The 26,040-nt window shown below is 48.8% G+C and overlaps 1 long non-coding RNA gene across 1 annotated transcript in view; it reads right to left on the bottom strand.

The window, feature by feature from the left end:
• Positions 1-1,156: 1,156 nt before the first annotated feature.
• The window catches only part of LOC137618697 (uncharacterized), a 44,971-nt gene continuing 20,087 nt past the window's right edge, over positions 1,157-26,040 (bottom strand). The window contains exon 4 of the long non-coding RNA XR_011039800.1: positions 1,157-1,394. This is a non-coding gene — a long non-coding RNA (uncharacterized lncRNA). The remainder of the gene's footprint in view (positions 1,395-26,040) is intronic.

The following is a 26,040-nucleotide window of genomic DNA, read 5'->3' as shown; positions in this document are numbered from 1 at the left end:
ATTGTATGTTAACATGTAGATCCTTTACACAATGTGGAGTCTTGTAACTTCCGTTTCAAAATGTTGCAAGTTGAATACTTTGCAATCAAACCTTAGACAGAATTTTCATCCGACAATTCAGTGCATCAGTCTGAAGTTTCAGGTCCCCTGGATAAGTAGTTTGCAGACACCAATAGTGAAAAAGACACATTAATTTATGGACCTAAAGAGTAAGCAAAGAGGAAGACTCATAAAACAGCCTCTAGTGATTGTACAGATAATTAAATGAGCTCAAATGTTTGAATAAAATTTGGGAAGATGATGTTTGTAGTACTACAAAGAAGCAGGAAAGTTCTGTACCAATATAACCAAACATTCAGTAGTGTATTATTTTCTGTGGATATCTAATTGACATTCTTTGCAGATATTAACAAATGGTGGACCAAACTCTCTGAGATTTGAAATAATACCTCAAGTTGAACAATAATAAGTCTAAGTGGAAAAACATAAGTGTAGGAGATCTGCCAGGAAATAATTAATGTGAACAGGATATTTCACACAAACATTAACACATTTGGACGGGTCATGCAGTAGTGCCCTTGCAATTGGGGAAAATGGTCTAGTCCTTCAAGAGTCCTATATAGGAAATGTTCTTTACAAAAAGAAAGATATTAATTTCCTATTATGGAGTTGTCTTCTCCTGACTTTTGAAAGAGCAATAATCAGTACCTGTGTGTGCTATTCTTATGTCGAGTTAATGACAGAATATCTCTGAAGATTCCTTTGTAAGTGATGGAAAATTTAACAAAGCTTAAAGAAAAGATTTAAGATGGAAGATGTGACCAGACAGAACGTAATTCAAATCCAATAGAAAAGGCTTTCCTTTCCCTAACTTCTTGCACATACTATTAGTCAATGTTTGTTCAACTAACCATCTGACTTCTTTGACAAAGACAAGCTTGATAGAAGCTGAACGGTATTTTGAGGCAAAAGTAAATAAATATGCTTATTGGACTCTCGCATATACTGTAATATTGTCTTACTGTCCTTTTTTTCCTAGGGGAAACTACAGTCTTTATCAACAATGTCTGTATTAGCACAGGGAAACTAATGTATACAGTAGACTTGCCCAACTGAACCCTTTTCAGAGTGAATCTCCTCCAACCTTCTCTGCAGTCTAATAGCACATATATCTTCAGGGTTTAATCCTGTTTACTAAAGGTAGTTTTTGCTATTTCATCTATAATCCTCATCTACGATTCCTTGACCCTAATATAATCTCTCTCAACTAACAAGTTCTGTAGGTGAAGTAGCTCTAAGGTGAGTTTCTTCCTGTTGAGGTGCTCATGAACCTTCCACTTGAGGATGGGGAATAATATGGCTCTTCGAATTCAGTAGATGAGCAAGTTTTGTACCTGAAAGATACAAGATGAGAATTATTCTAATATATTACAAAGTTATTGTACCTCAAAACAATGTAAAAGTTCTTGTGATGAAGAGTTTACACAAAAACACTAAAAGGTTTTATTATTATTATTATTATTATCATTATTATTATTATTATTATTATTATTATTATTATTATTATTATTATTATTATTATTATTATTATTATTATTATTATTATTATTACTAGCTAAGCTACAATCCTAGTTGGAAAAGCAGGATGCTATAAGATCAAGGGTTCCAACAGGAAAAAATCCCCCTGTTAGGAAAGGAAAAAAGGAAAGAAATAAACTAAAAAGAGAAGTAATTAACAATAAAATAAAACACTTTAAGAACAGTAATAATGTTAAAATAGATCTGTCATATTATATAAACTATAAAAACACTTCTGTCTGTTCAACAAGAAATCATTCGCTGCAAGTTTAAACTTTTACTTTAGACATAAGTCTTCTCAAAACCACAAAATCATATTTTAAGGCTGATGAGATTTTCCTAGACTGAAAATTGGTTAACAAAGCAACATGAAGTGTGAGAAGGTGAACATCTTGGAGAGAAGACAACAAATGATGAGGTTCAAAGGCACAAGATAACATTCTACTGCCAACTGCATTCACTGGCTTCTACAAATCACTGGACTAAGATCATTTCTTGTAGTTCCCCCTTAGAGGATAAAACACTTCAAGACTCTCTTCTTAATACTAATCTGACAGTAATCAAAATACTTCATAAATATAACAGACACAAAGTAAGCAGACAGACATTTCCTATAAGAAAGGCTTTGATGCAGATAAAGGTTATAAAGATACTCAGTCTAGAATTTAAGAATATCTTTTAGATCTAGATTTGATGGACATTTCTCCGGCCAGATGAAAATGACAAATTCGTAGGTAATTTGTATTTTTCCTAACTATACAAACCTTAGCTATTCAATATGGGTTATTACTTTCGGCGTAGCTGAAATGACAAGCCATTAAAATTTTAACGAGGGTTTACTACCCCACCGCTAGTTAGCGGGGAGGGGGGGGGTAGGAAGGGTAGCCTTCTACCCACCCCCTCCTCACACACACACCAGTGCTGAGTTCACTTTGCTTAGAGGTAGGACTTCACGGGGGATAGGGGCAAGTTTGATTAAATAGCTAAGGTTTGTATAGTTAGGAAAAATACAAATTACCTACGAATTTGTCATTTGTTCCGTAACTGAAATACAAACCACGCTATCTAATAGGGGTGACTCACCCATTAGGAAGGGTAGACGTCCCTGCCAGTCTGGCGTTTTTGGCTTTTGCCCGGGGACTCAGTGGCCTACGTAAGCTGTGTGTGAAGGTCTGAAGTGTGACTCGTCCTAGGAAGTTGACCTGTAGTCCTTTTGAAGGAAACTTTAGGCTAGGACTCTCCCAATACCACCTCTTCAGGGTATGGGGACGTGACAGTATTATCTTAATACTCGGAACACAAGGAAACATGGTTTAGCTGCAATGGTTTGAGGTTAGCTGGGCAGAGAACCCAGGATGCTGCTTTCCCCAAGAGAGGGGAGGATGAAGAAAAGAGTAAGGGCCAGACAAATCTTTCCATTCATGCAGACTAAGACCAGGTAACAATACCCTCAACCTTCTGCTACTTATCCACTAGGGAGCCTGAGGTTTTAAACCAGCTGTTGCGCAGCCACCACAGGTCCGATAGAAAACGTATCGAGCCTCCTGTGGGTCACGTCATGCAGGTAGTGGGCTGTGAAGGTCGACTGATGCTTCTACACCCAAGCTTGAAGGACCTGCGTCACTGAGAAATTTCTCTTGAAGGCCAGGGACGTAGCTACGCCCCTGACATCATGTGCTCTAGGGTGACATGACGGAGGAGGGTCTGGATTCAGGGACAGATGGATCACCCTACGAATCCATGCCGAGATGGTGTTCTTGGTGACCCTCCTCTTAATCCTCCAAGTGCTAACAATGCTTGCACCTGGGGACGGACCGTACCCGTTCTTCTGAGATATAACCTCAGACTCCTTGCTGGGCACAGTAGGAAAAGGTCTGGGACATCTGTTACAGAACGGAGACTTGAATCCGGAAGGAGTCGAACCAAGCGCCCGGCCCCCCTGATTTGAGTCTTAGCACCAAACCCAGGGACGAGTTTAAACGTTACCTTCCCTCCATACCCTTGCATGGGCGATGTCATATGAGACCATGAACTTCACTGACTCGCTTGGCCGAAGCCAAAGCTAGTGAGAACACCGTCTCTTAGGTGGGGAACTGAACCCTGGCGTAATGGTTCATAGTGAGGTCTCTTAAGAGACCTGAGAACCCGAACCGCGTTCCATGGAGGAGGTCTCACATCCGACTGAGGGCAGCTAAGTTCATAAGCTCGTATGAGTTGGGAAAGTTCATCGAGGAAGAAAAGGTCATTCCTTTGAGCCTTAGGCTAGACTTAAGGCCGAGCGATAGCCTTTCACCGCCGAGACAGAACGGCGCCTTTCCTTCCCGCAAATACACGAGGAACTCCGCTATTGCTGGAATAGTGGCATCTAGTGGAGAGATACCCCTTCCAAGATACCAACCACAGCAGACTTTCCACTTTGTCTGGTAGACAGATGCGGATGATTTTCGCAGATGTCTAGACATCCTAATCGCAACTTGTGAAAAATTCTCTCTCAGCGAGGAGATGCTGGATAGTCACCAGACGCGAAGTCATAGCGAAGCTACGGCTTTGTGAAAGATGCTAGCATGTGGTTGTCTGAGTAGATCATGTCGTGGAAGGAATTCTCTCGGAAGTTCCGTTAGGAATTGCAGAAGGTCCGGAAACCATTCCACGTGATGCCATAGCGGAACTATGAATGTCATTGAAAAATTAACCGATATTCTGGTCTTGTTGAGTACCCTCCTCATCAGACAGAAAGGGGGAAAGGCGTACACGTTGATGTTGTCACCCTGTTATTGGGAGGCATCTTGCCAGAGTGCCTTGGGATCCGGAACTGGGAAGTACGGTGGAATCATGAAGATCAGCGCTGTCGCGAACAGATCCAAAGTCGGGGAACCCCCACAAAGTCAGGACTTTGTTGGCTACTGGATGACACAAAGATCACTCGATACTCACTATCTGAGACGCTCTGCTCAGATTGTCGGCGAGCACATTCCTCTTGTCTGAAATGAAACGTGCCGATAGTAGAATTGAGCGGACTCTGGTCCATCTTAGTATTTCTATTGCAAGATGGGATAGCTGCTTCGAAAAGGTACCTCCTTGCTTGTTGATGTACGCCACTACTGTGGTGTTGTCACTCATTACCACCACAGAGTGACCCGCCAGGTATTGTTGGAACTGTTGAAGGGCCAACAAACCGGCCTTCATCTCTAGATGATTTATATGGAGGCACTTTTCTGATTCTGACCACAGGCCTGAGGTCCTGTGGTACAGAATTTGGGCACCCCCCTTTCTTTGAGGCGTCCGAAAACAACATTAAATCCGGGGGAAGGACCAAAAGATCCACTCCTCTTTGTAGGTTCTCGTCTGTCACCCACCACTGGAGGTCCGTCCGTTCCGCAGGACCCATAGGGATCATGACGTCCGGGGAATCGCAACCTTGATTCCACCAGGACAGGAGCCGCCACTAGAGAGAACTCATCCTGAGGCGATCGTTGGGAACTAGACGAGCCAAGGATGAAAGGTGACCAAGGAGACGTAACCACGATTGGGTTGGAAGCTCTTCTCGACTGAGGAAAGGGCTTGCGACCCTTCTCAGCCTTGCTATCCTGTTGTCTGATGGGAAGGCTTTGTGGAGATTGGTGTCTATAATCATGCCTAGGTAAACCAATCTTTGAGTGGGAAGCAGAGAGGACTTCTGGAGATTTACCATGATCTCCAGATCTTGGGAAAGTCCTAGAAGTTTGTCTCTGAGTCGAAGAAGATGCTAGGATCAGCCAGACATCCAGTTAACGGAGGGTACGGATGCTGATCCTGTGCGCCCACGATGATATTAGGGTGAACACTTCTGGTAAAACCTTGTGGTGCTGTGGAGAGACCGAAACACAGCACCTTGAACTGGTACCCCTTGTGGTCTAGGCTGAATCCTAAGTACTTCCTTGAAGACGGATTGACTGGGATCTGGAAGTACCTGTCCTTCAGATCGAGCATACACATGAAGTCTTGCGGCTTCACTGCAAGACTGACCGTGTTTGCGGTCTCCATGCTGAACGGAGTTTGCTTTAATCTGGACCTCGGCCCTAAAGGCCTGTCCCCTTGCTGATCCCACGGCAAGGGAGCTAAATGACACTAGATTTGTCCTCAGGGGAGGTAGAGATGTTGTGAACGGGACGGGATATCCCTGACTGATTACGGAAATCGTCCAGGAATCGGACCCGAGTTGCTGCCACCTGTCTGCGCAACCTTGTAGGTATCCTCCCACTACGGACATGCAGGGGCACTGCCAATCCTAGCGTTTGCAGCCTCGGCTGCTCCCTCTAGGATTCTTCCCTTCCCTGGAGGACTTCTTGCCTTTCTTGTCCTTGACCGGAAAGGGCTTAGACACCACTGTCTTCACTGCCGTTGTCTTGGTGGGACGTGGCTGCTGGGGTGCTGGAGGTTTATAGGGCTTGAATGTCAAAGCCCTATGTAGGAGGGAGTCTTGGTGACTTCCTTCACCTCTCAGCAGCCTGCTCCACATCCTTAGCCTCAAACCGGTTCGTTTCCATAACGGAAGAATGTCTGAGCCTGTAGATTCCGGTGCTAGGGGCCTCCCGGTATTGTCTTGGAGTCCTTTGACTCCATCCTGGGAGGGATGCAGGATTCCAACAACGACGGGGGCAGGCTCTTTTCCACCCTTATTCGAGAAGACTTTACCGCACGAGGTGGGGTTTCCCTCAATGGTGTGATGGGAGAACTTCTCACCTCACGTAACTCTCCTGAGGACGGGAAATCTTCGTCCGAAGGGGAGGGAGAAAAGTCTGAGGGGGGGAGGGTGCCTGCCTCAAAGACTTACGAGGAGACAGCTTCGTCCTCGGAGAAGTTACCGCGTCCGAAACTCCTCTTTTCCTCTTCAGGGGAGTAGATGCAGCCAAGGATTTGTGGCCCAACTCGGAGAGAACAGGCTTGAAAGCCTGTGCTACCGCTCAGATTAGAGCCCCAAACCAGGGCTGCCGGCTGATGGCTGCACTGTCAGACACTCCCTCTGGAGGAGTCGCCTGTAAGAAGTGCGCTGTTCTGTGCTTGGGGGGAGGGGGGAGGGGGGAGGGGTGGGAAGGAGGGGGGAAGGAGGGGGGGGAAGGGGGGGAGGGAGGGGGGGATGGCGCCCTTACTGCTCGTTGTCCGGCAGGCTCGCGCGTGGGAGGGTATTGGCGCTGGCTCTCGCGTGATGGGGAATACCTGGGGCTCACGCGCGGGAGACTGCTGGAGCGTGAGCGGGAGACTTAATAGTGTGTGCAGGAATCAGATTGACGTGCAGGATCAGAATGAAGAGCCCGTGCAGGCCAGAATGTTTGCACGCGCGTGCACGGCTATCGGTGCGCGAGCGAACGAGTTTGTTGGCGCATGAAAGACTATTGGAGCGCGTGCGCGCGGGAGACCATCGGTCCCCGCGCGCGGACAAGATCGTCGGCGCTTGCGCACGTAAGAAGATCGGGGGTGCTTGTGTGGATCGTCGGCGCTTGCGCGCGTAAGAACATAGGTAAGCACGCGCGCGTGTGTGAAGCGCACATGCTAGGTTGAAGGGTCAGCTGGCAGGACGATCAGGAACTGGGATGTGTCCTTAAAAAAAGGGGCGGGCATCCCCCAATGAGGACCGTAAGCAGGTCTGCTTTAGAGTCCAGGACCGAAATCCTTCGTTGCAGTGCAAGGTTGCGCTGGTAGATCAGTAGGTCAGCTGGCAGGATGATCAGGAACCAGGATGTGCCCTTTGGAAAGGCCAGTATCCACCGATGGGACCGTAAAGGTCGGTGCTAGAGTCCAGGACCGAAGTCCAAAGGACCACGTTGCAGCACAAGGTAGAGGTCACTGGAAGTTTTGCTTGATCCTCCGAGGCGGAGTCTCTATGAGGGACCTCTCCCACGAACGAGAGAGGTGCCCTTCGAAGAAGAGAATTGAAGACACACGTGGTGAATCCCCTTGGGGTCGGTGGATCATCAAGCTGATTTTATCAGTAACGATCCTCCAAAGAGGAGTCTCTATGAGTGGCCTCTCTCGCGAACAAAGAGGTGACACTTCATAGAAGAGACCTGAAGACACTCGTGGTGATGCCCCGTAGGACCGTTGGATCAGCAAGCTGACTTATCATGAATGATCCTCCGCAGAGGAGTCTCTATGAGTGGCCTTTCTCGCGAACGAGAGAGGTGACACTTCGTAGAAGAGACCTGAAGACACTCGTGGTGACACCCCTTAAGGACGTTGGATCAGCAAGCTGACTTTATCAGGAAAGATCCTTCGAAGAGGAGTCTCTATGAGTGGCCTCTCTTGCGAACGAGAGAGGTGAACACTTCGTAGAAGAGACTTGCCAAGACTGTGCTCCACCCCTGAAGGAAGAGAAACTCAGCAAGGGGGCAGAAAAGTCTGGCCAAGGGGCAGCAACAGTAGTTGAAGGCGATGAATTTATTAAGGTATGAGAAGTTCTCCCTCTGAAGGGAGAAAACCTCACACCTGGTGAGGAAACCTCCCTCGGAAGGGAAGTTGTCCAACCCCTGGAGGCGAACCTCATTTAGCGTTCTAAGATGATCTGAAGTGCTGGCACGTTGTCACGGGAGTACTTCTAAGAGAAAGGATAACGCCCATTACGACGTCCTCTGAGGGACGGCAACGGCAGCAGATTTCCCAGTCATGAACAGGACAGTTTGGCAGATACAGCAGGCTCTGCTTCGTTGGCACTCTTTAGTCGAACAAAGAAAAACTGCGTAGTTAACTGGGAAAATAAAATTAAATAATCATTTTAACAGAAGTTCCCCAAGGAGGAACTCCGAAGAGAAACCTCAAGGGAATAACATAAAATAAGAATTAAGTATGCGCCCTCCTTCCCAAGATGACATCCACGGGAGAAGAGGGGCGGAGTAGCTGTAATAAAAACAGAATTATAACAGAATTATAATTATCTAAATCATCTAAGAATATACACTAAAAGTGAGAACCACTGATTCCCCAAAGGAAAGTGTTCCCCACGGAGAAGCTGAAAAGTTAAAAAAATTAGATTTCACTAAAAATAATTTAGACAAACAACGGAAATAGTAACCTAACCCGCAACAGGAAAGGAGCTATCATAATAGTACATCGTTGTAGTAAGGGCTGAACGACCTCGAGTAGAGAGACCGTAGTCAATCTAAAAAAAAAAAGGCCACATTCCCTTCGCTGAGAATCCAAGTTTCCCGAAAGAAAAGAGGCAAAGCAAAGATAATAGATGAATGAAGAGAGTCCAGGCGATGACGGTTCCCCTGCGGCAGCCGAGTTAACGGAAATAAGCCAAAGGGAAGACCGATGGACCAGAGGGAGAGGTCGTTCCCCACGAAGTGGAACTGTGGTGGCCTTGCACTACGCAAGTGTCATTGTCGTACATCACGCACACAGCACAAACACTGAAAAGAAAACTTACTACAATTCTATACACAAATATATACATAAACATAAAGAATGTTTATATATATATTACAAATATAAGAAAAAGTAAAAAAGACAAAAGCATTAGTATGGCTGTCAAATAGGCGAGGGTAAGAGCGGACACGTCCGACTACCACCCGAGCCGAGAGCAAAGAGAACTCAGCACAGGTGTGTCTGAGGGGGGGAGGGGGTAGCAGGCTACCCTCCCTACCCCCTGCTAACTAGCGGTGGGGTAGTAAACCCTCATTAAAATTCTAATGGCTCGTCATTTCAGCTATGCCGAAAGTAATAACCCCTATTAAATAGCGTGGTTTGTATGTCAGTTACGGAACAAATAATAGACACAAAGTAAGCAGACAGACATTTCCTATAAGAAAGGCTTTGATGCAGATAAAGGTTAAGATACTCACTCTAGACTTAAGAATATCTTTTAGATTTAGATTTGACGGACATTTTTTCAGCCAGATGGAAATGACAAATTTGTAGATAATTTGTATTTTTCCTAACCATACAAACCTTAGCTATTTAATTGGGGTATTACTTTTGGCGTAGCTGAAATGACGAGCCATTAGATTTTTAATGAGGGTTTACTACCCCCTCGCTGGTTAGGGGAGGGGTAGCTAGATACCCCTCCCCACCCTCACACACCGGTGAGAAGCTCACTTTGCTTAGAGGTAGGACTTCCCGGGGGACAGGGCTGGCCAAGTTTGATTAAATAGCTTAGTTTTGTATGATTAGGAAAAATATAAATTATCTACGAATTTGTCATTTTTTCCGTAACCGAAATACAAACCACGCTATTTAATTAGGGTGACTTAACCTTTAGGTAGGGTGGTAAGTCCCAGCCGTACTGGCTTTGGCTTTTGCAGCTTGTGTGAAGGAGTGAAGTGTGACTTGTCCTAGGAAGTTGACCTGGAGTCCTTTAGATGGAAATCTAGGTTAGGAAGATCCCAATACCACCTCGTAAGGGTATGGGGACGTGACAGTATTAACTTAATACTAGGAACACAAGGAAACATGGTTTACCTGCAGTGGTTTGAGGTCAGCTGTGCAGAGAACCCAAGATGCTGCTTTACCCAAGAGAGGGGAGAGGGGAGAATGAAGAAAAGAATAAGAGCCAGGCATACCTTTTCATTCATGCAGACTAAAACCGGGTAACAATGCCCTCAACCTTCTGCTACTTGTCCATTAAGGAGCCTGAGGTTTAAACCACCTGTTGTGCAGCCACCACAGGGCCAATAGAGAACGTATCGAGTCTCCTGTGGGTCACGTCTTGCAGGTAGTGGGCTGTGACAATGCTACTGGTATCATGTGCCCTAGGGCGACGTGACGGAGGAGGGTCAGGATTCAGGGAATGGAAAATAACCCTGCGAATCCAAGCTGATATTGTATTCTTAGTGACCCTCCTCTTCGTCCTTCCTGTACTCACGAGCAATGCTTGCACCCAAGGACGAATTGCAGCTGTTCTCTTAAGAAAGAGCCTCAGACTCCTTACTAGGCACAGTAGGATATGGTCTGGGTCACCTGTTACAGAACTCGAAATCCGGAAGGAGTCGAACCAAGGGTCCGGCACTCCTGGATTCTGAGTCTTAGCTACAAACACAGCGACGAATCTGAACGTTACCTCCCCCCATCCCCTTGAATGGGCAATATCATACGAGAGACCATGAAGTTCGCAGACTCGCTTGGCCGAGGCGAAAGCAAGCAGGAACACCGTCTTCCAAGTCAGGTGGCGATCAGAAGTCTGGCGTAATGGTTCAAAAGGAGGTATCTTAAGAGACCTGAGGACTCGAACCACATTCCATGGAGGAGGTCTCACTTCCGACTGGGGGCAGGTAAGTTCATAACTTCATATGAGTAGAGAAAGTTCCAGCGTAGAGGAATGTCCATTCATTTGAGCCTGAAGGCAAGACTTAAGGCTGAGCGATAGCCTTTCACTGCCGAGACTGAAAGGCACATTTCTTCCCGCAAATACACGAGCAACTCCACTATTGCTGGAATAGTGGCATTGAGTGGAGAGATACCCCTTCCACGACACCAACCATAGAAGACTCTCCACTTTGCCAGGTAGACCCTTGCGGATGACTTTTGCAGGTGTCGAGACATTCTTTCCTCAACTTGTTGCGAAAAGCCTCTCTCTGTGAGGAGACACTGGATAGTCTCCAGGCGTGAAGTCGTAGCGATGCTACGGCTTTGTGGAAGATGTTGGCATGTGGTTGTCTGAGTAGCTCGCGTCGAGGAGGAGGCTCTCTCAGGAGTTCCGTCAGGAGCTGCAGAAGGTCCGGGAACCCCTCTGCGTGATGCCATAGCGGAGCTATCAAGGTCATCGAAAGGTTGACCGATATTCTGGTCTTGTTGAGGTCCCTTCTCATCAGACAGAAAGGGGGAAAGGCGTAGACGTCGATATTGTCCCACCGTTGTTGAAAGGCATCTTGCCAGAGTGCCTTGGGGTCCGGGACTGGGGAGCAGTACAGTGGGAGCTTGAAATTCAACGCTGTCGAGAACAGATCCACCGTCGGGGAACCCCACAAAGTCAGGACTTTGTTGGCTACTAGACGATCCAAAGACCACTCGGTACTCACTATCTGAGATGCCCAGCTCAGACTGTCGGCGAGCACATTCCTCTGGCCTGGGATGAAGCGAGCTGATAGTGGAATCGAGCGAACTTCGGTCCATCTCAGTATCTCTACTGCAAGATGGGATAGCTGTTGTGAAAAGGTACCTCCCTGATTGTTGATGTAAGCCACTACCGTGGTGTTTTCGCTCATCACCACCACGGAGTGACCCGCCAGGTATTGTTGGAACTGCTGAAGGGCCAGATACACGGACTTCATTTCTAGCAGGTTTATGTGGAGGCACTTTTCTATTTCTGACCATAGGCCTGAGGTCCTGTGGTTCAGAACGTGGGGCCCCACCCTTTTTTTGAGGTGTCCGAAAACAGCATCAAACCCGGGGGAAGGAGGAGAAGATCCACTCCTTTTCGTAGGTTTTCCTCTGTCAACCACCACTGGAGATCCGTCCATTCCGCAGGACCCATTGGGACCAAGATGTCCAGGAATTGGTGTCCTTAATTCCACCAGGACTTGAATCGCCATTGCAGGGATCTCATCCTGAGATGACCATTTGAAACTAGACGGGCCAGAGAAGAAAGGTGACCGAGGAGACGTAACCACGATTGGGCTGGGAGTTCTTCTCGTCTGAGGAAAGGAACTGTGACCCTCCTCAGCCTTGCTATCCTGTCGTCTGATGGGAAGGCTTTGTGGAGATTGGTGTCCAAGATCACGCCTATATATACCAGTAGTTGAGTTGGAAGCTGGGAAGACTTCTCGAGATTTACCATGATCCGTAGATCTTGGCAAAGTCCCAGAAGCTTGTCTCGGTGTCAAAGAAGGGTCGACTCCGAGTCTGCCAGGATCAGCCAGTCGTCCAGATAGCGGAGGAGACGGATGGCGATCCTTTGTGCCCACGAAGAAATCAGTGTGAACACCCTGGTGAATACCTGAAGTGCTGTGGAGAGACCAAAACACAGCACCTTGAACTGGTAGGTCTTGTTGTCTAGGCTGAATCTCAAGTACTTCCTTGAAGACGGATGGATTGGGATCTGGAAGTACGCGTCCTTCAGGTCCAGTGTACACATGAAGTCTTGTGGCCTCACCACAAGTCTGACCGTGTCTGCCGTCTCCATGCTGAACGGGGTTTGTTTGACAAACCTGTTCAGGGCTGAAAGGTCGATGACTGGTCTCCAGACGCCTTCTTTACAAGAAAGTGTCGACTGAAGAAGCCTGGGGAACCGTCGACGACCTCCTGGAGAGCGCCCTTCTTTAACATGGTCTGGACTTCTGCCCATAAGGCTTGGCCCCTTGCCGATCGCATGGCAAAGGAGCTCAACGACACTGGATCCGCTGTCAGGGGAGGTAGAGATGTTATGAACAGGACGCAACATCCCGGACTGATTACGGAAATCGTCCAGGAATCGGCCCAGAGTTGCTGCCACCTGTCTGCGCAACATTGAAGGCATCCCCCCTCTGGTGGACATGCAGGGGGACTGCCAATCCTAGCGTTTGCGGCCTCGGCTGCTCCCTCTATGATTCTTCCCTCCCCTGGAGGACTTTTTGCCTTTCTTGTCTTTAACAGGAAAGGGCTTTGACACCGTTGCCTTCACTGCCACAGCCGGTTTCATTTTCTTGGACGGGCGAGGTTGTTGAGGTGCCAGAGGTTTATAGGGCTTTGATGTGAGAGCCTTATGAAGGAGGGAGGCCTGGTTGGACTTCCTCTAACTCTCGGCTGCCTGTTCCAAGTCTTTAGGCTCAAACAAATTCTTCCCCAAAATGGAAGAATGTCTGAGCCGGCTGACCTCGACGGCTGGGACCTTCCCGTGGAACCTCTCTGCCACCGCATCACAACGTTTCAGGATTGAGTTGGCCCACAAATTCAAGACTCAATGGTGCGGGTGCACGGGAGGAGGAAGGTCTCCAGAGCCTTCCTGGTGCTCTCCTTAGACAAATCTCCAGATCGCAACAGGATGCCAAGAGATCCCAGCCAGATGTCAAGCCATGAAGTAGCCTGCATGGCACACTTCGCGACCTTCTCCTGGCTTATGATCTCTGTCGCCGAGAAAGTCACTTTCTGGCTAGAGAGTCTCTCAAGAGGGACTCCCTTGATAAGCTCTTCCACAGAGTGGTGCAGGGGAAGAGCTAAACAAGCCTCCTCCGTGATCTCGAAGTACCTCCTCTGTTGGACGCAAGGAGGCGGGAGGAGTTTGTTGCCGGCCGTGGAATGGAGAGCTGGCTACCCCTCCCCTACCCCCTCGCTAACTAGCGAGGGGGGTAGTAAACACTCGTTAAAAATCTAATGGCTCGTCATTTCAGCTACGCCGAAAGTAATATCCTAATTAAATAGCGTGGTTTGTATTTCTGTTACGGAACAACTGAATATTAGATAACCATTTCTTACTCAAAATAATTTTCAGAGAGAGAGAGAGAGAGAGAGAGAGAGAGAGAGAGAGAGAGAGAGAGAGAGAGAGAGAGAGAGAGAGAGAGAGAGAGCCTTATTGCCTTATTCTATGTTTGGCTTCCCCCAGGTCCCTTAGTGTGAGGCACATCATGCAATATACATAGCCACTACAATTACATAAAAATACTTTGGAATAAGAATATACAACAATATTGATAAAAGTAATTAAATACTGCATCTTATTGCATAATCAAAATCACCCTATAGTCAGAATTTATCATTAACAAGGACCTGGAATTTCATATATAAATGCTGGTATATATAGGCATTTAATAAATTATTTGACAATTATGTAAGTATGGCAAATACATAATGGACTTTGACTAAAAGGAAAAATTCATTATAGTATTAAACAAGGGATTTAAAATCCCCTATGAATACTATCAGTGAAACAGGGGTGCTGTAGTTATTCACATTTTTCTTCATTGGTTGGTTTCTTTGTTACTCAACACCCATGAATTGGGAGGTCTCAAGTCTGCCTATTTCATTCATAAACTTTAGGTGTACTACGACGAGATTTTTATCAATTACAGTAAAAAAGACAATAAATTTCACCCAGCACGGTTGTGTCAGTAGTCAAAATAGAAGTAATTGTACCCAAAATCTACTGTAGAATCATGTCCTCAAAGCCTTACCTAATATCACAATGTTACAATCATTTTGTATCTTCTCAAACTATACAAACCTAAGATCTTTAATAGGAGATTAATTGCAAGAGGTTGAAGTCCCAATAACCGAGCTGGCTGGTTAACCAACCAGGGAAATGTCACATAATTTGGTCCTGCATTGGAGCAAACTCATGACTACTGTCAACCTCCAAACAACTTGAGCACAAAGATCTCACAGGTTGTCAGGCAAGGTCCTTCCCTACAAAGAGTCATGTAAGAACCTATATCCATAAGGGTATGGTGTCTGAATGTGGGATTATTATAAGAAATGGGCTGCATACATTTCATCCATCTCCACCTTGTCTGGAAGGATAAAGGTGATACTTCACAATACAAAACTTATCTATCAAGAAAAGTTACTCTGTTGTGAGGCTCGTCTGCATCTAGTGTAAATCAAAGCATAGTGCCCAAACAGGCAGAAGGCAATTACCATCTGACATAGCAGCCACCTTACCAATGGTCTTGTGTATCCCAAAGAAACACAAGGAAGAGGAATGCACTAAAAGTCCTCTAGATGGTTCTGCAGGTCTTCACAATCAACTACTTTGATGTGAAATTTGTCTGAGGCTCACTGACCCATCTCCTTCCTGTTCAAGAGGAAGACGGGAACCAAGTACTGTACAGTCTACTACCAAGAAAAATATTTATCACACTGTAGCGGTTAGTGGGCTGTGGCCAGATATAGATCGCAGACTGACTCCAAGTTGCTACCATACATTTGAACAGAAGTCCCCAGGAATTAGGAATGTTGATGGGTACCACCCCTGGTTTCTGCCTCTTTAGGAATGTCGAGCTCAAAGTGGATTCAGCAGATCATAGAAGTGGTCTCTATGGGAAGAGACTCCCGGTGCAAGATCAAAGTGTCGGAGTGCCTGAGTCTTACATTGGATCCTCTGTACTAACATTGTTGAATCAATGGACAGGGGTGATGGAGTCTCCAAAGCATCTTCAATATGTTTGGAGACATGAGAGAGACAATTGCGGCTGCCAACATCTAGTGTTCAATCTCGTTCAAGGCCAACGGGAGCGTGAGTATTGGTACAGTACTGCGCCTCCCACAAAACCCTGCAAAGGGATCGGTCAATGTCCTGTGAGAGACTTTTATCTGTGCCTCGGTGACTTCTTCCTTCTCTTTGGGTAGGTCTTTCAATCATTCTATATTAAGAGGGATAAAGTTATATCCTATTCACATAAAACCCAAAGTATGACTGTCAGTAGGCTATGGACATTTAACCCTCATAAACCATATCTTTTAATAGAAAATGTCGCTGAAACTACTTGCAAATTACTGTATCCATCATTGCTTCCCACTCTCCTGGAGAGAGAGAAAAGTCAAATGGCCAGCAAGGGGAAAGAAGGCCAGTGACCTTTATTACTACTGGTTGTGCATGAGCTGGTTCATGTAAGAATAGAGCATAGCCAGCAGGTGGACAAGCTCCAATAGAAGAATTCTTCCTCCGACAGGAGACTCACCAGACAACCCGAGGACAGAAAGGAGTGATAGAATGCCTGTCCTTGGCTGAAGAGAATTCTTGCCAACAACCTCAAGAGCAAGATGTGGCATCTTAAGTGCTTGTTTGAATGCAAAGAATAGATTTGAAAAGGCACATTCCAAACTCTAACTTGCAACCAAGTTTGAAGGTCTTGGCATCTGGGAAAACTCTGTCATGGAGCTATGAGTGTGGGCAGATCTATATCAAGGAGCAGTATAGGTCCGTTAGGCAATCTTGAGTCATGTCACCGAAGACTCTATGGAACACCCAGCATCAGGACTGAGATGATTGGGCAGCTTCCCAAGTCCCAACCAGCTGTGCTTAGGCCCATTGCTTGCAACAAGAGCATAAGCTCTTGTACTTCATACTGAAAACCCTTCCAGGGGGTTGGGTTTTAGATCCATGAAACCATGCACAGGAATAGGTCAAAGTCCCGAAAGACTACCAGACCGGTCATTCTGTGTTTGCCCTTTTCCTCCTTTCTCAGAAGGAACAGGTAACAACAGGAGTTACCTGTCGACTCTAAAGTTACGATTGCCTGTAAAATAATTGTAAGTCTCAATCTTGTGGTTTTTGATGGTGTGATTCCTGATTGAGGTTACCAATCCTAAGGTTTCTCATAGCAAATTTTTTTGAAATGTTTCATTTTTTTTTTTTTTTTAAATCATAATAGTTTGTGGTATAGTATCTGTGGGTGGTGTACAAATGGAGCACCCGTAATGTTGGGGACAAAATTGGGATTCCAAAACACTTCCAGCTATGCTAGAGAAGGTTTTGTGAATTTTGTCATTGGAACAGCTCTCAACTCGCAACTTTTCAAACAGTGATGTATCAACATAGATGAAGCCAATCAACTTTCTTTTTTTCTTTCACATAAATAATCAAAGGCTGTCAAAGGCAGATATAACTGAGTGAATATGACAAATTCGAAGATAATTTGTATTTTTCCTAACCATACAAACCTTAGCTATTTACAAAGGGTTACCTTCTAGCGCAGCTGAAATGGCGAGCCATTAGAATTTAACGAGGGTGTATTACCCCTGCGCTAGTTAGCGGGGGGAGTGGGGGAGTGGTAGCTAGCTACCCCTCCTCCCCCTCACACACAGGTGAATGCTCACTTTCACTTAGAGGTAGGACTTGTCTTGGGGGACAGGGCTGGCGGGCAAATGTGTGTAAATAGCTAAGGTTTGTATGGTTAGGAAAAATACAAATTATCTTCGAATTTGTCATTTGTTCCGTAACCGAAATACAAACCACGCTATTTACAAAGGGTGACTTACCCCTTAGGTAGGGTGGAAAGTCCGCAGCCATACTGGCTTTGGCTTTACCCGGGGACTCAGAATCCGAGTGAGTCGCACTCGAGAAAAGGAGTCCCTGCACCTCACAAGTTCCTTGCTCCGCAAGGAACCATGTGGCCTACGTAAGCTTGTGTGTGAAGGAAGAAGTGTGACCCGTCCTAGGCAGTTGACCTGGAGTTCCAGAAGGAACTCTGGGTTAGGACGTTCCCAATACCACCTTGTCAGGGTATGGGGGACACGACAGTATTGACTCAATACTCGGAACACAAGGAAGCATGGTTTACCTGCAGAGGTTCGAGGTCAGCTATGCAGAGACCAGAATGCTGCTTCCCCGTAGAGGGGATGATGAGGAAAGAAGTAAGGGCCAGACATACTTCTTTCGTTCATGCAGACTAAAACCTGATAACAATGCCCTCAACCTTCTGCTACCTGTCCAAAAAGGAGCCTGAGGTTAGACCAGCTGTTGTGTAGCCACCAGAGAGCGATAGAAAACGTATCGAGACTCCTGTGGGTCACGCCCTGCAGGAAGCGGGCTGCGAAGGTCATTAGACGCTTCCAGACTCCAGCTTGTAGCACCTGCGTCACAGAGTAGTATTACTCGAAGGCGAGGGACGTTGCGATGTATCCAACATCGTGCTGTAGGGCGACATGACGGGGGAGGGTCTGGAGACAGGTCGAGATGAATGTCCTTGAGTCCGGGCTGAAGAGGTATACTGGTGACTCTCCCCCATGTCCCCCTTGTGCTCCCAAATCGGCTGCAACTGAGGAAAAACTGCAACTGTTCCCAGCGCTAACCTCTCGATTCCTTTACTGGCAAGAAAGAGAAGGTCTTGGGTCATCTGATACAGAATGGAGACTCGAAATCTTGAATGAATCGGACCGAAGGGCCGGGACCCCCAGATTCTGAGTCTAGCCAACAACTCAGGAGCAAGCCTGAATGTTGCCTTCCCCTCTTCCTTAGAAAGGGGGAAGTCGTAAGAGACCAAGAAGATTGCTTACACACTGGCCGTGGCCAGGGTGAGCAGGAGACCCAAGGCGGAATACAATCCGAGGCCTGTCGTAAAGGGTCTTGAGAAGATCTCTTAAAGGACTAAAAGTCCGAGCCATGCTCCAAGTTGGAGGTCTTCCTCCGACTAGGGAAGGGACGATCGTAGCTTCGCATGAGCGAGGATAGATCCAGCGGGCAGGAAAAAGTTATTTCTTTAAGCCTGAAGGTCAGGGAAAGGCTGAGCGACAGGCTTCATTGCCGAGAGCGGAAAGGAGTTTCCTCCCGCCGAAAGGCAATAAGACCGTTATTGCTGGAGAAGAGGCCTCAAGGGAAGAGGTATATCTCCCACGGCACCAACCACCTTAGACTCTTCACTTTGCCTGGGAGACCCCTGTGGATGACTATCGCAGATGACGCGACCTCCGTACCGCGACTGTAGCGGGTTGTCTCTTCTTGAGGAGGAGGGGTAGTGTCTACAGGCATGAAGCCGAAGCGACGCCCCGGTTCGGGAGAGATGTCGCAGTGTGGTTGCTCGAGTAGTCTGCGCCGTGGGAGAAGCTCTCCCGGGAGTTCCGTCAGGGGAAGCAGAGAGTCCAGAAACTGTTCTGCGCATAGTCCCAGTGGAGCTCTCCCATTGAAAGGTTGACAGACAACCTGGTCTTGTTGAGACCCATTATCCACAGACAAAAAAAGAGGGAAGACGCAGGCGTCGAAGTTGTCCAACCATCACCGGAATGCATCTTGCCAGAGTCTCGGGGTCTGAGACTGGGGGGAAGAATAGCGGAAGCTTGAGGTTCCAAGCTGTCGCGATCAGGTCCCCCAGACCAGTACTTGCTGGTTACCCAAAGTCAAAGACCCCCAGGTACACTCTCTCTACGAGGCTCTGCTCGGATAGTCTGAGAGAACATTCCCCTGCCTGGAATGAGAGAGCCGATGGTGGTATTGAGAGAATCTCAATCATCCCGGTATCTCTACTGCAAGATGTAAAGGTGTGAAAATACGTCCCCTGCTGGTTAGAATACGCCAGAATCATGAAGTCGACGCGCACGGGGCGACTCGGCAGGAGCTGTAGGATCTGTAGAGGGGCCAGACTAAGGCCCCTAAGCCTGCCTGAATGATGGAGAGGTATCCTTCAGGTCTTGACCGCATCAAGAATGTGGGGAAAGGACGAGAATATCCACTACCATCAAGAGGCTCCATAGGTCAACACCCATTGCAGGTCTAATAGTTCCGCTGGTCCCATAGGGGCCAGGAAGTCCGGTTAAACATTGCCTGAAGCCACCGGAACTTGGATCGCCCCACATGGAACTTATCCTGAGGCGACCGTTCGGACTATAGACGGGTCAATGAGGAAAGGAGAACTAGGAAACGTTCCAAGGTAGGGCTGAAAGCTCTGCTTGACTGAGAACAGGTACTGCGACTCTCCTCAATCTTGCCACAGTCAACCGAAAGGAAGGCTCGGAGGATGTGGTAACAGAATCTGGCATCAACAGGTGGTCACCCATCCAAGTACCGACGTTGCTTAACCTCGCTGGACAGACGAGAAGCGGGGTTTCCAACGTGGTGAGGCCGTTGGCTCAATATCATGGCCAGATACTCCAGATGTTGAGGCAGAGGAAGAGAAGGCTCCAAGCAAAATACCATGAGCCCACACTCATGGTAAGCATCCGGAAGCTTGTCCCGGCGCTGAAGAAGGTAGAACCCGAGCCTACCGGAGTTGACCAGCCCTCCAAACAGCAGAGGAGGCGGAAGCCTGCACCTGAACGGCCAAGAGGAAGGCAGGGAGAGTTCTCTGGGGAAACAAACCTGCTATGCCACGGCGGGATAGCCACACTGCATCATAAGCAGGAATACTTGCAGTCTAGGCTGAATTCGACGAGCACCCTGGAAGATGGATGGAATGGAAACTGAAAGTACCCGTCCTTCCGATCCAGGGTTTAAGGAGTCCTGTCGCCTCGTTACCAGTCTGATCGATTCTGCTGGTCTACGCTGGCCGAAGTTTGTTCGACAAACTTGATCAGGGCTGAGAGGTCGACTACGGACATCCCCTCTCAAATCCTTCCTTACAAGAAAGGATCGACTGAGGGGGCCGGGGGTGAAGCCGTCGATGATCCTAAGGAAGACCTTCTCCTAAGGTATGGATCATTCTGCCCAACCGGGAAACTGCTGACGCTATGGCATAGAGGTTCAGAGACACTGAATTTGCTGACAGAGACGGCAGGCGCGATATCCTTGGCTGATCACAGAGATTGTGCGGGAATGGGCATCGGGAAGCTGTCATTCGGATGAGTAACCTTAAGCATTCTCCCAGCGAAAAACCTGCAATCCTAGAGTTCGTGAACTCTTTTTAGGACTATGCCCCCCCGGGGGAGTCTCCCGTGCCATCTGTTCCTGACAGGAGGAAACTGCAATTGGACACCTTGTCCCAGTTGTCGTAGCCGATAACTTAGGCCGACGTGGTTGAAAGAAAAGGGCGCTGGAGCCCTGCAGAGTCTGGAAGAAAGTGCCTTGGAGGAGTGAAACTGGAAGTCGATTTCCTCCGCACAGCAGCTGTCTAAGTCTCTGTCCTTGGGCACAAACAAACTCTTCTCAAGAATGGAAGGGTGTCTGAGGTCGTCGACCTCCACAGATGAGACACCCGAAGGAAGCCGTCAGTCAGCGCGTCCAGATGGTACAACATCGAGCTTGTCCGCAAGTTAGATACTTAACGACGAAAGGCCAAGGTGCCTGAGCTCGAGAGGAGGAAAGTACCCATGCTCTTCCTGTAGCTTTCTTGAACCAAACCTCGGGCCGTAACCGAGGAGGGAAAGAACCTGGTAAGCTCCCAGAGGAAGGGGTAAGCAGTCACCCCTTGTCCGATGGAGAAATCTCGAACGGAAAGCCCCCCCCTCCCCCCCCCCCCCCCCCCCGCCAAAAATCCTTCCAGGGAATGACGGGGAAGGGCTAACCCAGGTTCAGGAAAGAGGAGTGTTGCTCAGATCTCCCTTAAGTTTCTCCTATTCTTGCAAGTGCCATGCTCTGCGTTTACGGGGTGAGGCCATGTTCTGGAAATACGCTCCAGAAGAACTCGCCAGGCTGTCCATGCTGCGAAAACCCCATTGGGAATCGTGGTCGCAACCGCCCTGGAGCTCGCGCGACGGTAAATCAAAGATTTTCGGGTGGGCGAACGTGGAAGCGCCCATGCGCGGTAACGCAAACGAAGGTGAGCGAAGGAGCGCAGAAGGAGGGCGAGCGTGGTAGGAAGGGCGAGCGTGGTAGGAAGGGCGAGCGTGGTAGGAAGGGCGAGCGTGGTAGGAAGGGCGAGCGTGGTAGGAAGGGCGAGAGCTGGTGGTCGGCGAGCGATAACCCATAGACGAGCAATAGATACTGCAAGAAATAAGCCGACGTTTGTGCGAAGAAACACTGTAGGTTTGCGCGACGGAACACCATCCGTCCGCGCGATGGAAAAACCGTTGGTTCAGGCGTGGGCGAACATTGGAGAGCATGGGCGCGGACGCGCATGAGCGTAGACGTGCAGGCACGTGGGCGTGTGGGCGCGCAGGCGAATGGTCGCGCGGGCGCACAGGCAAGCGGTCACGCGGGCGCACAGGCAAGCGGTCGCGCGGGCGAGCGGTCGTGCGGGCGAGCGGTCGTGCGGGCGAGCGGGCGCGCGGGCGAGCGGTCGTGAGGGTGGGCAGGTGGATTAGAGCGAGTCCGAGGCGGCGAACGCAAGCGTTAGCGCGATGCCGAGGAAACGCGCTGCCGCGTGGGCGAGGAAGACCGCTGGCGATATGGATCAACAAGCGATCGGTGGTGAGCTGGTGAGCGCTAATGCACAGGTTGGCGATGGCGCGTTGTGTTATGCCGACGCGATGGTCGAGCAGCATGCGCAGGTGAGCGACCGTGCGTTGGCGAGCAGCATGTGCAGGAGCAGCATGTGCATGCGCCGGGTCGCGCGATGGTGATCAGTATGCGCAGGGTCGCGCGATGGTGATCAGCATGCCAGGGTCGCGCGATGGCGAGCAGCATCTGCAGGTGGGCGATCGCGCGATGGCGAATAGCATCCGCAGTTGAGGGTCGCGCGATGGTGATCAGCATGCGCAGGGTCGCGCGATGGTGATCAGCATCCGCAGGTGTGCGGTCGGGCGATGGCGATCAGCATCCGCAGTTGAGGGTCGCGCGATCAGCATCCGCAGTTGAGGGTCGCGCGATCAGCATCCGCAGTTGAGGGTCGCGCGATCAGCATCCGCAGTTGAGGGTCGCGCGATCAGCATCCGCAGTTGAGGGTCGCGCGATCAGCATCCGCAGTTGAGGGTCGCGCGATCAGCATCCGCAGTTGAGGGTCGCGCGATCAGCATCCGCAGTTGAGGGTCGCGCGATCAGCATCCGCAGTTGAGGGTCGCGCGATCAGCATCCGCAGTTGAGGGTCGCGCGATCAGCATCCGCAGTTGAGGGTCGCGCGATGGCGATCAGCATCCGCAGTTGAGGGTCGCGCGATGGCGATCAGCATCCGCAGTTGAGGGTCGCGCGATGGCGATCAGCATCCGCAGTTGAGGGTCGCGCGATGGCGATCAGCATCCGCAGTTGAGGGTCGCGCGAGGGCGATCAGCATCCGCAGTTGAGGGTCGCGCGATGGCGATCAGCATCCGCAGTTGAGGGTCGCGCGAGGGCGATCAGCATCCGCAGTGGCGATCAGCATCCGCAGTTGAGGGTCGCGCGATAGCGATCAGCATGCGCAGGTGAGCTAGTAGCTGGTGAACCATGTTCCTTCAGAAGTGTTGGAGAATGTTGGCGTGCCGGCTGTAACACACGCGGGCGATCCGGAGATCGCCAAGAGACAGGTGATCGCCGAGAGACAGGTGATCGCTGGCGAGCTGATGATCGCTGGCGAGCTGATGATCGCTGGCGAGCTGATGATCGCTGACGAGCAGAAGGCTACGCGTGGAAGCCTGCGCATAGAAGAAGAGTCCTTGACCCCGACCTGAACCGAAGTTCTAGATCGCGAGGGCGAACGTGGGCGCACAGGGCAAGTAACAGGAACCAACAGGAACAGCTGGGATGATCATCTTGAAAGCGCTGACGAACAGGAGCGCGCTGATGAGCAGAAGAGCGCCTGTGCGCTAACACTGAGCAGGAGAGAACACAGCAGAAGGGCGCGCAGGGAAACCCTGACACTCAAGGGAAGGACCCCTGTGGGGGCAACCCTTTGCCCCGAAGGGATCGTTGTCCGCCGGAAGACCGCTGTCCGTCGGGAAGACCGCTGTCCGTCGGGAAGACCGCTGTCCGTCGGGAAGACCGCTGTCCGTCGGGAAGACTGCTGTCCGTCGGGAAGACCGCTGTCCGTCGGGAAGACCGCTGTCCGTCGGGAAGACCGCTGTCCGTCGGGAAGACCGCTGTCCGTCGGGAAGACCGTTGTCCGTCGGGAAGACCGTTGCCCGTCGGAAGACGAGATCAGACTGCTGTCCATCTGCACCAAGGCGGAAGATCGAGAAAAAGGAGTTGTAGGCTGCAAAAGGAGATCCAAAAAGCCGCCTCAAGCACCCTTATAGGGAGATGAGAGGCCATTACGACGAGGCGGACGGTGGGCCTCACGGCGAGGGAGGCCAACAGCAACAGCAACAGAAGAAACCTCCGAAGAGGAGTCTCTATAAGTGTACTTTCTCGCGAACGAAATAGAAACACTTCGTAGAAGAGACTGGTCAGCCAGTGACCTAAAAGGAGCAATCCTCCGAAGAGGAGCTCCTGCAGTTGCCCAGCCCCTTGAGCGAAACTGCAGGTGCGACCGCTCAGCACCAAGAGCATAGTCGCACAAAAAATGGAGTTTTTATGATAAAACAAAGTTTTATGAATACTTACCTGGCAGTTATATATATATAGCTGATATCTCTAAATCGGCAGAATTTTTCAAAACGAGGCAACCGCCTTGTGGTGGTTGGGAGGTAGGTGGTAACACCCGTCACAGGGTGGTCCAAGGAATCATTCCCATGTCTAAGACTTCAGTTCATCTATGCCCGACCTGTCTCCTGAGCGGAGGTGGGTGGGCATTAGAATATATATATAACCGCCAGGTAAGTATTCATAAAACTTTGTTTTATCATAAAAACTCCATTTTTATGAATAGTACTTACCTGGCAGTTATATATATATAGCTGATTCACACATTTGGAGGAGGGAAACAGACAGTAAACATCGTTGTGGAAACAACAAAAGAGTTGTAGGAGATAAAAACACTTTGATTCCTTGCCTGCTAAGGTAGCTGATTCAAAGGTACAGCCTTTAGAGTGGCTTTCCCTTAGGAGTTATCCAGGAGTAAGCCTGCAAAGCTGCATTAAACTCAATCGAGTCTGTCAAAGAGATAAGACCAACAACTTGACTAGACTTCAGAAACTACCTTCGCCCCATATAATAAAAACTGCAACCTTACTCAAACTAACCACCTAACCCTGCAACATAGACATAAACTATCTATCTAGACTGAGGGAACCGCACCACAAGACGAAGTCCACAGACCATCATAAAAACACAAACCCCCATACATGCATATAAACCAAGGTTGAGTGGGGTTATTAACTCTTTTGCCTAATACAGAAACCGCAGCTATGTATGGGCCCAAGGTATAGCACTTGCCAAAGTCTACTCTCACCTCTCTAAGTTAATGAGAAGCGAAGACAGAGTTGCTCCTCCAGAAAATAGCATCCATGAATAGCCTAACATATATTCCTGATATGCCAGAGAGGTAGCAATGGCTCTCACTTCATGAGCCCGTAATTTCAACAGGGCGAAGTGTTCCTCCTCACATAAGAGGTGGGCTTCCCTAATTTTCTCCCTCAGGAAAAAGGACAAAGCATACTTAGACGGGTTTTGGCGGACCTTTCACTGAACACCAAAACAAGTTGGATGCACAGCTCACGTTCATAGTGTGAGCCAAAAAAAAACTTGAGGGACCTAACTGGGCAAAGGAGTCTTTCCTTCTCTCGACCCACTAGGTTCGTGAGGTTAATGACATCAAACGTCGTAGGACAGGGTTACGAAGGGTTCTCGCTCTTTACGAGAAAGATGAACCTTAAGCCACAAACTGCCCTATCGTAATTGAAGTTCATCCTCTTCCCAATCGCCTGGACTTCGCTGACCTCTTGGCATTCGCTAGAGTCATAAGGGAGAGGGTTTTCTTTGCTACAACCCGAAGAGAGGCTAGCGAGATAGGTTCAAAATTTCTTGGAGCACAGAAACTAAAACATCACATCCAGGTTTAAGAAAACCTATTACGTCGTCTGAAAAGACCCAATGAGGTCCTGCAAACCTTGATTTTGGGACAACTCTAGGCCTCTATGCCTAAAGATGGCGGAGAGCATACTGCTGTATCCATTGATGGTAGATACAGCCAGCTTAGCATCCTGTCTGAGGTACAAGAAGTAGTCTGCAATCTGGCTCAGAAAGGTAGTGGATGAGGAGACCTGTGCCGCCTGCACCAAGCTCTAAAGGTCTCCCACCTAGATCGGTAGACTCTTTGTGAAGAGATCCTCCTTGCTCTGGCGATAGATTTCGTCGCTTGTGCCGAAAAGCCTCGAGATCTGACAAGCTTCTAGTCAGTCTGAAGGAAGTCAGTTGAGAGCAAG

The sequence above is a fragment of the Palaemon carinicauda genome, chromosome 25, assembly GCF_036898095.1.
Source record: "Palaemon carinicauda isolate YSFRI2023 chromosome 25, ASM3689809v2, whole genome shotgun sequence".
Classification (NCBI taxonomy): domain Eukaryota; kingdom Metazoa; phylum Arthropoda; class Malacostraca; order Decapoda; family Palaemonidae; genus Palaemon; species Palaemon carinicauda.
Note: the sequence above shows the minus strand (reverse complement) of the source record. Positions and strands in the feature narration are given on the sequence as shown.